The sequence below is a fragment of the Pelodiscus sinensis genome, chromosome 31 (assembly GCF_049634645.1).
Source record: "Pelodiscus sinensis isolate JC-2024 chromosome 31, ASM4963464v1, whole genome shotgun sequence".
In the NCBI taxonomy this organism is placed as follows: domain Eukaryota; kingdom Metazoa; phylum Chordata; order Testudines; family Trionychidae; genus Pelodiscus; species Pelodiscus sinensis.
Genome location: NC_134741.1, coordinates 3,046,582 through 3,060,132, shown reverse-complemented (window position 1 = coordinate 3,060,132; position 13,551 = coordinate 3,046,582). Strand labels below are relative to the sequence as shown.

At 53.6% G+C, this 13,551-nt stretch overlaps 1 pseudogene; it reads left to right on the top strand.

Annotated features, from left to right (window-relative positions):
• The first annotated feature begins 1,778 nt into the window (after window positions 1–1,778).
• LOC142821637 (zinc finger protein RFP-like) lies at window positions 1,779–12,573 on the top strand (annotated as a pseudogene).
• The last annotated feature ends 978 nt before the right edge of the window (window positions 12,574–13,551 follow it).

Here is a 13,551-nt window from a genome sequence, read left to right as displayed (position 1 = left end):
CCCCTGCGAGCCCCCCCAACCTCCTCTGCGACCGTGACACCCCTTACGGGCCCCCCCAACCTCCCCTACGACCGTGACACCCCCTGCAACCCCCACAACCTCCCCTGCGACCGTGACCCCCCCTGTGGGCCCCCCACATCCTCCCCTGCGACCATGACACCCCCTGTGTGCCCCCACAACCTCCCCTGCAACCGTGACACCCCCTATGAGCCCCCAAAACCCCCCTGCAACTGTGACACCCCCTTCTATTCCCCCAACCTCCCTTGCGACCGTGACACCCCCCTGCGAGTCCCCCCAACCTCCCCTGCGACCGTGACACCCCCCTGCGGACCCCCTCAACCTTCCCTGCAACCGTGACACCCCCCTGCGAGCCCCCACAACCTCCCCTGTGACCGTGACACCCTTCTGTGGGCCCCCCCGCAACCTCCCCTGCGACCGTGACACCCCCCCTGCGAGCCCCCACAACCTCCCCGTGACCGTGACACCCCCTGCGAGCCCCCACAACCTCCCCTGCGACCGTGACACCCACCTGCGAGCCCCCCACGACTTCCTCTGTAATCGTGACACCCCCCCTGCGAGCCCTCCACAACTTCCCCTGCGACCGTGACACCCCTCTGTGGGCCCCCCCCAACCTCCCCTGCGACCGTGACACCCCCTGCGAGCCCCCCACAACCTCCCCTGCGATCGTGACACCCCCTGCGAGCCCTCCACAACCTCCCCTGCGATCGTGACACCCCCCTGCGAGCCGCCCACAACCTCCCCTGTGATCATGACACCCCCTGCAAGCCCCCCACAACCTCCCCTGCGACTGTGACACTCCCCTGCGAGCCCCCCACAACCTCCCCTGCGATCATGACACCCCCTGTGAGCCCCCCCACAACCTCCAGTGCAAGCTCCTTACAATCATCCCTATGGGGCCCCCCACAACCTTCCGAACCTCCCACTTCATCCCACGGGGCTTTGGCAGACACCTCATAATGCTGCAAAGCCCATCCCTGAAGTGTCCTGGGCTCTCACTTGGGGATCCCTGTTCTGTTCATTCCCTCTGGGGCACCTGCATTGGCCACTGGGCAGACAGGACACTACCCAGCCTGGCAGCTCCTGTGTGGGAGACCTAAAAAAGTCATTAATATCGGCAGCGCTATTGAAACTGAGGCTCTTTTAGAAAGAGCCAGAGCAGCCTTAGCGCACGTCAGAATCAGGCCGTGGAAATATGGATTCCAGCTGGAATAAGTGTTTGGCCTGTGAATTGAATGTCACTGGGCTTAATTGTGGTTTAATAATAAAGATTTTCCTGTTTGAATCTCAGTGTCTGTCACTGAATAGTTACTGTCTGAGCCAAGTACTGCATGCCCCTCCCCCTAACATTTCCCACTGCTGTGAAAATTGAACATGGTAAAACTGTGCAACTGGGAGTGTGTAACTAGATCCATATAAATACTCAGCTGTCACTTTATCTGTCCACATCACACATCAAACACAATGAATTCTGCACAAGCCTCACTCTCACTTCTTACTTGCACAGTTCTGGGAGCTGATCAGCCCAGCGTGGTGGATTCTGGGGAACATGTGATGCCCCAGGGACCCTCCACACCAGCCCAGGGGTGGGTGCCAGGGCCAGAGCCCTAGTGGGACATTGCTCACAAAGCCTCCAGGGCTGTGTTGTCCTCATTGGCTCCCTCCAATTCAGCAAACAGCCTGAGTCAGCTCCAGGGAGGGGCACAGCCGGTTGTAGCTGGAGGCAGGGCAGAGCCTGAGCTCAGAAAATTGAAACTAACTCTGTTCCCCCGCCCAGAGGAGCCATGGCTGCAGCCAACCCTGTGAAAAGCCTGCAGGAGGAAGCGATGTGTCCCCTCTGCCTGGAGTATTTCACGGACCCGGTGGTCACAGCCTGTGGGCACAATTTCTGCCATGTCTGCCTCAGCCGGTGCTGGGAGGAACCCAGTCCAGCCACCTTCTGCCCGCAGTGCAGGGACCCGGTGCAGCAGGGCCCCCTCCGGCCCAACAGGCAGCTGGCAAACATGGTAGAACTAGTCAAACAGCTGACTTTGCAGGCAGTGAAGGGGGCAGGCGGGGACGGGGTGTGTGAGGAGCATCAGGAGGTGCTGAAGCTGTTTTGTGAGGCGGATCAAGCCCTCATCTGTGTGGTGTGCGACAGGTCCTGGGCTCACCGCGCGCACATGGTGCTGCCCATAGTGGAGGCTGCCCAGGAGTACAAGGTAGGGAACTGCTGCCCTGTCTGCTGGGAATTACTCTGGGTTTTAGTCACTGGCTAATTTCCCTGACTGTTCCTGGGAGAGGCTGTGACAAAAGAAATGCTCTGGCCAGGGGGCAACTGACGCAATAGAGCAAGTCCTTAAAGACACCGGCTGAGAGAAACTTCTCTGAGATGCTCAGCGGAATCCTTCTGGACCCATGCCCCCCCCCCCCCACGGGGAAATGAGGGGCTGTTACCCAATGGGAGGCTGGCTTATAGGAATGTGCTGCCTTCAGACTGGAGAAGGGGGGGGCTGGGTTACTACAGATTTGAGGACTAGAATTTATGGTTATTACTTGTATTTGCATCATAGTTGCACTGACAGACCCCATGTGAGATCCGGGCTCTGCACAAAACCCAGCCAGGGACAATCCCTGCCCTGAGTAGTTTACAGTCTAGGCAGACAAAAGATGGAGCAGGAAACTGAGGCACAAAGGCTTGTGAGTAGGTCAGTGCCTGAGTTCAGCATGGAACCCCAGTTTCTCCAGACCCAGTCTAGGGAGCTTAACCACTAGGGTATGCTGCTACCTCAACTGCAGTGATGAAATGTGTGAGTTAGGAGGGAAAGACGCCTTGCTACAGGCCCCGGGCCCAACAGGGAGAGGAGGTTTCCTGTGGTGTATGAAGGAACGGACTCCAGCCGGTGCAAGCACGAAATCGTTTTATTGCAAGATTACAACTATCTTTATTCCCTCTCAACTTCCCAAAAGTCCACATCCTGCTTTTCACAAACTGTGCTTTCTCACAGTCCCAACACAGCATTCTCGAAGGTCGTTGACTTGGGCAGATGTTGTTATTGTTGGCTCAGGACTCTTGATCACGCGCGTCCCCGCTGACTCCTGGATTGTCCTCCAAGGTCTGCAGCTTTTCTTGGTTTTGTCCTTGGATGCCCTGTCACATGGTCAATGCACTATACTTGTTGATTCTCTACAGTTTCCCACTGGGGTGCTGAACTCCTGGGCTGCTCCATGAGGGGGTTAAACTTAGATGCTGCAGCCAGTGCTAGAGGAGGTCACAGGACAGGATGCTGTGTGGGATCTGGAGCGCCTTGAGTCCACTCACAACAGGGCTCCAGGCAGCACAGGGCCATGGCAGGGACCACTGGGATCAGACTGGGTTGGAGCAGAACTACCCCCAGGCTGGAGCTGCCCGGTGCCGGTCTGACCTGTGCCAGTGGGTACCTGGGCACGGACCAGTCAGCGAGGTTCCTTTAGTTCCACCAGGCAGGCTGTGGGAATCTCCCAGAATGCACTGCTGCCAGGAGCTGTACTAGGGACTGGGGCAGCAGGTACTTGCCCAGAGGGCGTTGCTCTAAAAAGAGTTTAGGGCACCGTTGGGGCAAACCTGAACCCTACTTACTACAAATCAGCCTGTTTAAGTATGGGGGCCACTGACCCATCCCCAGAGCACAGGACATGCTCACGTCTACCTGCCCAAGCCCACCCTCAATGCTTGGGTGGCCTCTGTGGACCTGTCCCTGCCTCGGTCAGACCATCCCTCCATTGTGGAGGTGCCGCCCTCACCTGCTGCAGCCTCAGTCTCCTCCTGTCCCTTTCTCACCGGACAAAGCCACGGCCAGAGCTGAGTCCCCACTGGGCAGGGACAGAGCCCCACAGAACTGGGACTGTGCAGCATAAAGCCGGACAAATGGCCTCCTCAGGCCCTCAGATGGGGGGGAAGGGAGGGAGACAGAAGAGCCTGGTGATCTGCCCAGGGGCCCGTTGATGTTGCTCTGCTGAGCCTCCCTACAACTAATGGGTTGGCCCTGCTGCCAAGCCCAGCTGTGTCCAACCAGGGCAGTCCCCAGAGCTGAGCTCCCAGCCCCTGTTTAAGCCCTGGTGACTCCTGGGATTGGCATCACTTAGTTATTTCAATCCCCTCACTCAGAGATGTGTTGATTCACCCCCAGTGCGAGTCAGGGCCGGTTCCGGGCTGCGCCGCCAATCGTTTCACTCACGCCAACAACGCGCGGTGATAACTGAGATCTCTTTCTAATTACTAAACGGACTCAACCTGCCTTGGTAACAGACAGATTCTGACACACTCCCAGGCTGTATTAATAAGGTTTCATCTCCTTGGTGGGCCCTGATGTCACACAGCGACTGGGACCAACAGTCACTGGGGCTGTGAGTGGGAAAACGCCCCGTTCCCCACCCCTCTCAGCCTCACAATGAAACCTCCCAGCTCATTTATATTTCCTCAGGGGAAAATCCAGGCCCATTTGAAGACTCTGCGGGAAGAGAGAGAAAAGCTGCTGGGATGGAAAGCGATGTGGGAGGGGAGAAGTCAGGAGTATCTGGTAGGTGCCTTTGGCTATGGACCGGCAGGGGGAGGTCTGAATGTTGGGCAGCAGCTCAGGAGAGATTCAAATGGTGCCCAGCTGATTAGCAGAATGTTCACAGCTAGATTTCGTTTCAACTGGTGGTGCACATGTACATGCCTCAGTGCACATTGAAAAATGTATTCCACACATGGATGGAGACGATTAAAGAGAACACTGATGCTGAGATCTGTCCCCTGCTGCTCTGGGTGTGATTTCCCAGAGCCCAAGAATAACAGAACTTGCTGTCCATGACAGGCAGGGAATCGTCCCTTTTAGAGGGACACATGGGCCAAACAGGAAACTGAGGGATGCCTCAGCCTAGTACCCACAGATGGTATTACAGGTTCTCAGGCTCTGCCCATGCCCCTGACCATCCCTTTCCCGGTTTTCATACAGAAAGAGACACAAGCCGAGAGGCAGAAGATTGTGGCCGAGTTTCAGCAGCAGTTCCTGGAGGAACAAGAGCGACTCCTGCTGGCCCAGCTTCTCGCTGGATGAGGAGACTGGGAGGCTCCAGACTGACGCTGACGGGAAACTCTCTGTGCAGATTTCCCGTCTCAGTGAGCTGATTGGTGAGCTGGAGGGGAAGTGTCAGAAGCCAGCGAGTGAATTCCTGCAGGTGAGACTTGGGCTGTGTCCAGACTCCATGCCTCCTTCGACGGAGGCATGTAGATTAGCCACATCGGAAGAGGGAAATGAAGCCGCGATTAAAATAATCGCGGCTTCATTTAAATTTAAATGGCTGCCCCGATCTGCCGATCAGCTGTTTGTCGGCAGATCGGGAGAGTCTGGACGCGATGCCCCGACAAAGAAGCCTTTCTTCATCGACACAGGTAAGCCTCGTGAAACCAGGTTTACCTGTGTCGATGAAGAAAGGCTTCTTTGTCGGGGCATCGCGTCCAGACTCTCCCGATCTGCCGACAAACAGCTGATCGGCAGATCGGGGCAGCCATTTAAATTTAAATGAAGCCGCGATTATTTTAATCGCGGCTTCATTTCCCTCTTCCGATGTGGCTAATCTACATGCCTCCGTCGAAGGAGGCATGGAGTCTGGACACAGCCTAAGGGAGAAACATCCCAGCTCCCCACACAGGGAAGGGAGGCTCCTGAGTCAGAAGTGCTGGAGTCCAGCCATCAGATCTGGGTGTAACTCGGTGGGTGCATTGCTGACCTGTGAGTGACTGTTGTGCTTTGCAGTGTTACAGGCACAGAGCTATTAGAGATGGCAAAGCCCCATTTGCTCAGGGGAACATGGCCCTGGAGCCAGGGCAGGGCCTCTCTTCCCATGTTTGCAAAATCCCTTCCCTGGGTCCTGTGTGTGTGGATAGGGGCTGAGATTCTTTTCTCTCTCTCCTCCAGGACATGAGAAGCACCCTGAGCAGGTAGGCATCTCTCGCTTCCCTCCACTGCACAGAGCAGGGAAAGAGCTTGGATCTGATGCTGGCACCACATCTCCCCAGGGCCCTGCAGCCAGATGGGAGGGGAAGGTCACTGGCTGGGCACAAGTCTCTGATCAGCATCAGCCTACGGCTCTCCCCAGGCCCAGCAGACTCTGGAATTCCCCATTCAGGGCACAGTCTGACCTCAAGTGCTTCCTGGCGCTGTCACCTCCCTGGGGACTGGCTGCCTCAGGGCTGTGGGGTGGGACATGGGCCTGTCACTGCTGGGCACTGGGCACATTCAGCCCAGGGCAGCAGGGACCCAGAGTCTGTCCCACCCGAGGGCTGTTTGGAGACATGTGGGAATGGGCAGGGGAGGGGGGAGCTGGTGACTCAGTCTAGTCCCTAGTGGGCAGATTCCTACAGCCCTTCATGTAGGAACCTCCTGCCCCTCAGCGCCTGGAGGCCAAGGGGTGAGTTGGCTATGGAGACTGCTAGGAGTCTGACTAATAAGATGGGTGAACTAGAGTACTTCGTATTAAATGAGGAGATAGACATAATAGGCATCACTGAAACCTGGTGGAATGAGGAAAATCTGTGGGACACAATCATACCGGGATATAAAATATATAGAAAGGATACAGCAGTCCGGGTGGGTGGCGGAGTGGCACTGTATGTGAAAGATAATGTAGAATCAAATGAAATAAAAATATTAAGTGAATCAACATGTTCCATAGAATCGCTATGGATAGAAATTCCATGCTCCAATAATAAGAAATTAGCAGTAGGGATATATTACCGACCACCTGACCAGGACAGCGATACTGACATATAAATGCTGAGGGAGATTAGAGAGGCTACCAAAATAGAGAACTCTATAATAATGGGGGGTTTTAATTACCCCCATATTGACTGGATACATGTCACCTCAGGAAGAGAACCAGAGATAACATTTCTCAATGGCTTAAATGACTGCTTCTTGGAGCAGCTAGTGCAGGAACCCACAAGGGGAGAGGCAATTCTCGATTTAGTCCTGAGTGGAGTGCAGGATCAGGTCCAGGATATAACCGTTACAGGACCGCTTGGGACTAGTGACCATAATATAATAACATTCAACATTCCTGTGGTGGGAAGAACACCTCAGCAGTCCAGCACCCTGGCATTTAATTTCAAAAAGGGGAATTACGCAAAAATGAGGAGGTTAGTTAAACAGAAATTAAAAGGCACAGTGACTAGAGACAAATCCCTGAAAGCTGCATGGAAACTTTTTAAAGACACCATAATAGAGGCCCAACTTAAATGTATACCCCAAATTAAAAAAATATAGCAAGAGACCTAAAAAAGAGTCACCGTGGCTTAACCACCATGTAAAAGAAGCAGTGAGGGACAAAAAGGCATCTTTTAAGAAGTGGAAGTCCAGTCCTAGTGAGATAAATGGAAAGGAACATAAATGCTGTCAAATCAAGTGTAAACATGTAATAAGAAAAGCAAAAAAAGATTTTGAGGAACAGCTAGCCAAAAACTCAAAAAGAAATAACAAAATGTTTTTTAAGTACATTAGAAGCAGGAAGCCTGCTAAAAAGCCTGTGGGTCCCCTAGATGATCGAGCTATAAAAGGAGCAATCAAGGACGATAAAGCCATTGCGGAGAAACTAAATGATTTCTTTGCTTCAGTCTTCACGGCTGAGGACGTTGGGGAGATTCCTGAATCTACACCGTCCCTTGTGGGTGATGAATCTGAGGAACTGTCCCGGATTGAAGTGTCATTAGAGGAGGTTTTGGAACAAATAGAAAAACTTAATGTTAACAAATCTCTGGGACCGGATGGCATTCATCCAAGGGTTCTAAAAGAACTTAAATGGGAAATTGCTGAGCTATTATCTGTGGTTTGTAACCTATCCTTTAAATCGGCTTCCGTACCTAATGACTGGAAGGTAGCCAACGTGCCACCAATATTTAAAAAGGGCTCTAGAGGCAATCCTGGCAATTACAGACCGGTAAGTCTAACTTCAGTACCGGGCAAATTAGTCGAAACAATAATAAAGAATAAAATTGTGAAGCATGTAGAAGAACATAATTTGTTGGACAAAAGTCAACATGGTTTCTGTAAAGGGAAATCCTGTCTTACTAATCTATTAGAGTTCTTTGAAGGGGTTAACAAACATGCGGACAAGGGGGATCCAGTAGATATAGTGGATTTTCAGAAAGCCTTTGACAAGGTCCCTCACCAAAGGCTCTTGTGTAAATTACATGGCCATGGGATAAGAGGGAAGGTCCTTTCTTGGGCTGAGAACTGGTTAAAAGACAGGAAACAAAGAGTAGGAATAAATGGTAAATTTTCAGATTGGAGAGGGGTAACTAGTGGTGTACCCCAAGAGTCAATCCTGGGACCAATCCTTTTCAACTTATTCATAAATGATCTGGAGAAAGGGGTAAGCAGTGAGGTAGTAAAGTTTGCAGATGATACCAAACTGTTTAGGATAGTCAAGACAGAAGCAGACTGTGAGGGACTCCAAGAAGATCTCACCAAACTGAGTGATTGGGCAACAAAATGGCAAATGAAATTTAATGTGGATAAGTGTAAAGTAATGCACATCGGGAAAAATAACCCCAACTATATGTACAGTATGATGGGGGCTAATTTGGCTACGACAAATCAGGTAAGAGATCTTGGAGTTATCGTGGACAGTTCTCTGAAAACTTCCACACAGTGTGCAGCGGCGGTTAAAAAGGCAAATAGGATGCTAGGAATTATTAGGAAAGGGATAGAAAATAAGACCCAGAATATCTTACTGCCCCTGTATAAAACTATAGTACGCCCACATCTTGAATACTGTGTACAGATGTGGTCTCCTCACCTCAAAAAAGATATTTTGGCCTTGGAAAGGGTTCAGAAAAGGGCAACTAAAATGATTAGGGGTTTGGAATGGGTCCCATATGAGGAGAGGCTAAAGAGACTGGGACTTTTCAGTTTAGAAAAGAGGAGACTGAGGGGGGATATGATAGAGGTCTATAAAATCATGAGTGGTGTGGAGAGGGCTGATGAGGAAAAGTTATTTATTAGTTCCCATAATAGAAGAACTAGAGGACACCAAATGAAATTAATGGGTAGCAGGTTTAAAACTAATAAAAGGAAGTTCTTCTTCACACAGCGTGTTGTCAACCTGTGGAACTCCTTGCCAGAGGAGGCTGTGAAGGCTAGGACTATAATAGAGTTTAAAGAGAAGCTGGATAAATTCATGGAAGTTAGGTCTATAAAAGGCTATTAGCCAGGGGATAAAATGGTGTCCTTGGCCTCTGTTTCAGAGGCTGGAGAGGGATGGCAGGAGACAAATCGCTTGATCATTGTCTTCGGTCCACCCTCTCTGGAGCACCTGGTGCTGGCCACTGTCGGTAGACAGGATACTGGGCTAGATGGACCTTTGGTCTGACCCAGTACGGCCATTCTTATGTTCTTATGTTCTTTAGTCCCTGTGGTGTAGTGGTGGTGCTGTCTGCTCTGTAACCCCGTGTCCTCCTGGCTCTCCCAGATGTGTATTGGCCCAGACACCCAGGCCCAGCCTAAAGGTTAACAAGTCTCTTCCCAGAGGAAGACACAAAGGAAGGGAGGTGGAGCCCCACACCTTTCTGGGGGGCAGGGCTTGGGAGGGAGGCAGTTGCTGTCTGGGAAACATGGAGAGAACAGCCTAAGCTGGGGGCTAGGGGCGATGGACCCCTAACCTAAGGGGCCTGAGGCATCCTGGCCCTGCCCCCTGTAGCCATATCCCATATATGCTGGGCTGTATCCCGGAGGAACAGTAAACTCTCTCTTTTCTATGGGCTGGTGGAGTCTGTTCTCGTTGCTATGGGGCTGCAGGATCAGGGGGAACCCCAACTGCATCGCCACAGTCCTTCAGCTGGTTTCCCCAGGTCAGGCCTGCAGACTGTTCATGGGACCTTTGAGGGGATGTTGCAGGGCCAAGGGCTGCGCTGCCCCTGCTCTCGGGCTGGGAGAACTGGAAGGATTCGAACTCCAGACCCAGCAGAGCAGAGACTCACTGGCCAGAGCTGGAGAACTGAGTCACTCGGTGCAGTGTCCTCATGTGACGTTGTCTCTCCTCAGGTGTGAGACGGGGCCGTTCCAGCCGCCAGAGGAGATTTCTCCTGAACTGGGCGAGCGAGTCAGAGGTTTCTCCCAGCAAACGACTGCACTGTCGGAGACTCTGAGGGTATGTCTACACTACCCTCCTAGTTCGAACTAGGAGGGTAATGTATGCATACCGCACTTGCTAATGAAGCCCGGGATTTGAATTTCCCGGGCTTCATTAGCATAAGCGGGGAGCCGCCATTTTTAAATCCCCGCTGCTTCGAACCCCGTGTAGCGCGGCTACACGGGGCTCGAACTAGGTAGTTCGGACTAGGGTGCCTATTCCGAACTACCGGTACACCTCGTTTCACGAGGAGTAACGGTAGTTCGGAATAGGACCCTAGTCCGAACTACCTAGTTCGAGCCCCGTGTAGCCGCGCTACACGGGGTTCGAAGCAGCGGGGATTTAAAAATGGCGGCTCCCTGCTTATGCTAATGAAGCCCGGGAAATTCAAATCCCGGGCTTCATTAGCAAGTGCGGTATGCATACATTACCCCGCTAGTTCGAACTAGCGGGGTAGTGTAGACATACCCTGAGGGAGTTCACAGGTACCGAGAAGGGATGGGGGAGGGGAGAGTGAGTGACACCATAGAAAGAGAATGTCAGGAACAGAATCAGACAATGCAAAGCCATAACAAGGGTAGGACAAGTGGGGCACTCGCCCCATACACAGTACATGTAGGGGTGCAAAATTAAAAATTAGAAAGTTCAAATATTATTTCATATATATCTTTACTATCATCTATTTGCAATCTCAAAATATGTGCAATTAACAACATGTGCAATGAATAAAATTCATACAAAAAATTAATAATTTTATTATTTTGGGGGTGGAGGGTGCAGTTCAGCCACTTGTCCCAGGCACAGAACCCAAGTGGAGTCTGCAGGGTGGGAGGGGATGTTGGGGAGAAAGTGAATCTCTTCACACATTGTCCTGGGATAGTTGTGAGGCTGCAGGGATGTTGGTTCCTTTGCTGGGACAGGCCTGAGTGACAGAGGAATCAGGAGGCTTCAGACCTTTTTATATTAAATACCTGAGGGTGCGTCTACACTGCGGGACAAAATCAAATTAAGCTACATGACTTCCGCTGCATTAATTGCATAGCTGCAGTCGAAGTAGCTTAACTCAGCCATTGGAGCTGTCCACACAGCAGGCAGTGGAGGGAAGAGCCCTCTCCCTCCGACTTTTCTTACTCCTCCTGCAATGAGGGCTACCGGCATTGACAGAAGCGCCCCTCAGTGCGATTAGCTGTCTTCACTCAACCGCTAATTCGAACCCTGGAAGATCAACAGCAGCAGCCCTCATCTTCTCTGTAGTATAGATGCACCCAAGTGTGTCTCTGCTGTAACGAAAACCCAGGTCTGTGTGTTAGATGTGTGGGGATGTTGTGTACAATATGGACTCCTGAAATCTCACCTTTCTTCTCCCTTCCCCCACCAGACACGCTGCCCTCTGTTCTGGAAGGAGCAGGAGGGAAGTTCCTGGGACCTTTCAGACAGGGTGAGGTTTCAAGTGGAGACTGAAAACACCTTCCTGAGTTTGTGGCTCAACTCACTGACCAAATCCCCAGCGACCACGACAGGCAGAGCCCCAAACCTGCCCACTGAGCGGTGAGGAGCCCCAGGAGCACTGGATCAGAAGGACGAGGGGCCGTGTCCTGCCCCTTTAAGCAATGGGATGGTCGGACCCCCCACTTCTCACTATGGGCGCAGTTTGCAGGCAGGGGGCTTTGCAGGCAGGGGCTGCGCTTTGTGTCGGGGCAGCTGATCAGCGCAGCCCCTTCTTGGGCACCAGCCTCTGCCCTGTGCTGCCCCCTCCCAGGGACCCGCCCCAGATCCCCTTCCCCACAGGCCCTGCCCCCGGCCAGGCCAGAAGCCAGAGCTGGGTTCCCCCCATTGAGCCCGGCTGCCCTGAAGAGCCCTGGGGGTGACTAATGCCCAGGCCCTGCTCTCTGGGGTGAGGCTGCTCTTCCCCCGCGCTGCCCCCTCCCCTCTGTGCCCTGGGCAGGGGGTGGACACTGCAGCAAGGGAGGGAGCTTCCCTCTGGGGTTTAAGGCTGGTACCTGCCTCCTATGCCCCACCCCCATTGAACCCTCCTGCTCTAGGCCTGGCCCTGGGGATGGAGCAGCCCGAGCTGGGGGCAGGAGGCTGCAGCCTCTGCACACAAATGAGAAGCTGATGAAGCGGGTCCCATTGCCCAGGCTGAGGCGCTGCAGTGACAGCTCGGCTCAGTCTCAGGGCCCAGGGCAGAGGCAGCTCCCTGGGGCCCAGGCCTGTCCCAGCCATAACAGGGCTGCTGGGGAGGGTGAGAAATGGCCCCAGCCACCCCCAGGGCTGAGCTCTGCCCCTCACACCCTGATTCTCTCTCCCCAGTGACTGACTCTGGATCCAGACACAGCAAATCCCCACCTCGTCCTGTCCGGGGATCGGAAACGTGTGAGATGGGAAGACACACGGCAGCCACTGCCCGACAATCCAGAGAGATTTGACACTTGGCCCTGTGTGCTGGGCCATGAGGGGTTCACCTCGGGGAGACATTGCTGGGAGGTGGAGGTGGGGGATGGGCAGTACTGGGTTGTGGGGGTGGCCAGAGAGGCTGTGAGCAGGAAGGGAGAGATCAGCCTGAGCCCTGAGGGGGGGATCTGGGCTGTGGAGCGGTGGGGGGGGTCAGTTCTGGGCTCTCACCTCCCCTGAAACCTCTATGCCCCTGAGCCGCCCCCCCCCCCCCCCCCCCGCAGGATCCGGATTTGTCTGGACTGTGGCCAGGGGCAGGTGACATTGATCGATGCTGGTTCCAAGGCCCCGATCTTCACTTTCCTGCCGGGCTCCCTCCCCGGGGAGAGAATCCGACCATGGCTCTGGGTGAGGTCAGGATCCCCGCTCAGCCTGTGCCCCTGAAATCAGCCTCTCTGACCTCACACAGCCCCGTCTCTGTGACCTCACAGGACTCCCCTCACCCAGCCCCTGGCCCCTCATCTCTATGATGCCTGAAAGCTCCTCCCCCTCCCTCCCTCTAGCCCCAGGGATGGGAGGGGGAAGAACTCCTTGGACTGCAGGAGGAACAAGTGGGCAGGGGCTGGGGCTGGGCAGGGGCAGAACTAACAGCCAGGCTGGGGACAGGCAGAGGTGAGGGTGGCAGGACACAGAATTAACCAATCAGGGTTTGGGTGATGGGGGTAAGTTGGAAGCTGCACAGCAGCAGGGAGCGATTTGTACCAGTCTGTGTCCTGAGATCTCACTGGGGTCTCCAGCCAGAGCTCCAGCCACAGGAGCCAAAGTCGTCTTCCCCTGTGACCATGGGGCAGCCGGCAACACTTGTAACCTGTGTCCCCCTAATATTTTCCATCCCTGAGCAGAGTGAGTTTGATCTCGTGCACCAATACTGAGGTCGTAGGGGCTTGTTGGGCGTGTGCCAGGAAGAATCATATTTAAACATAAGACTTCTTACTTCTGTACAGATAACTT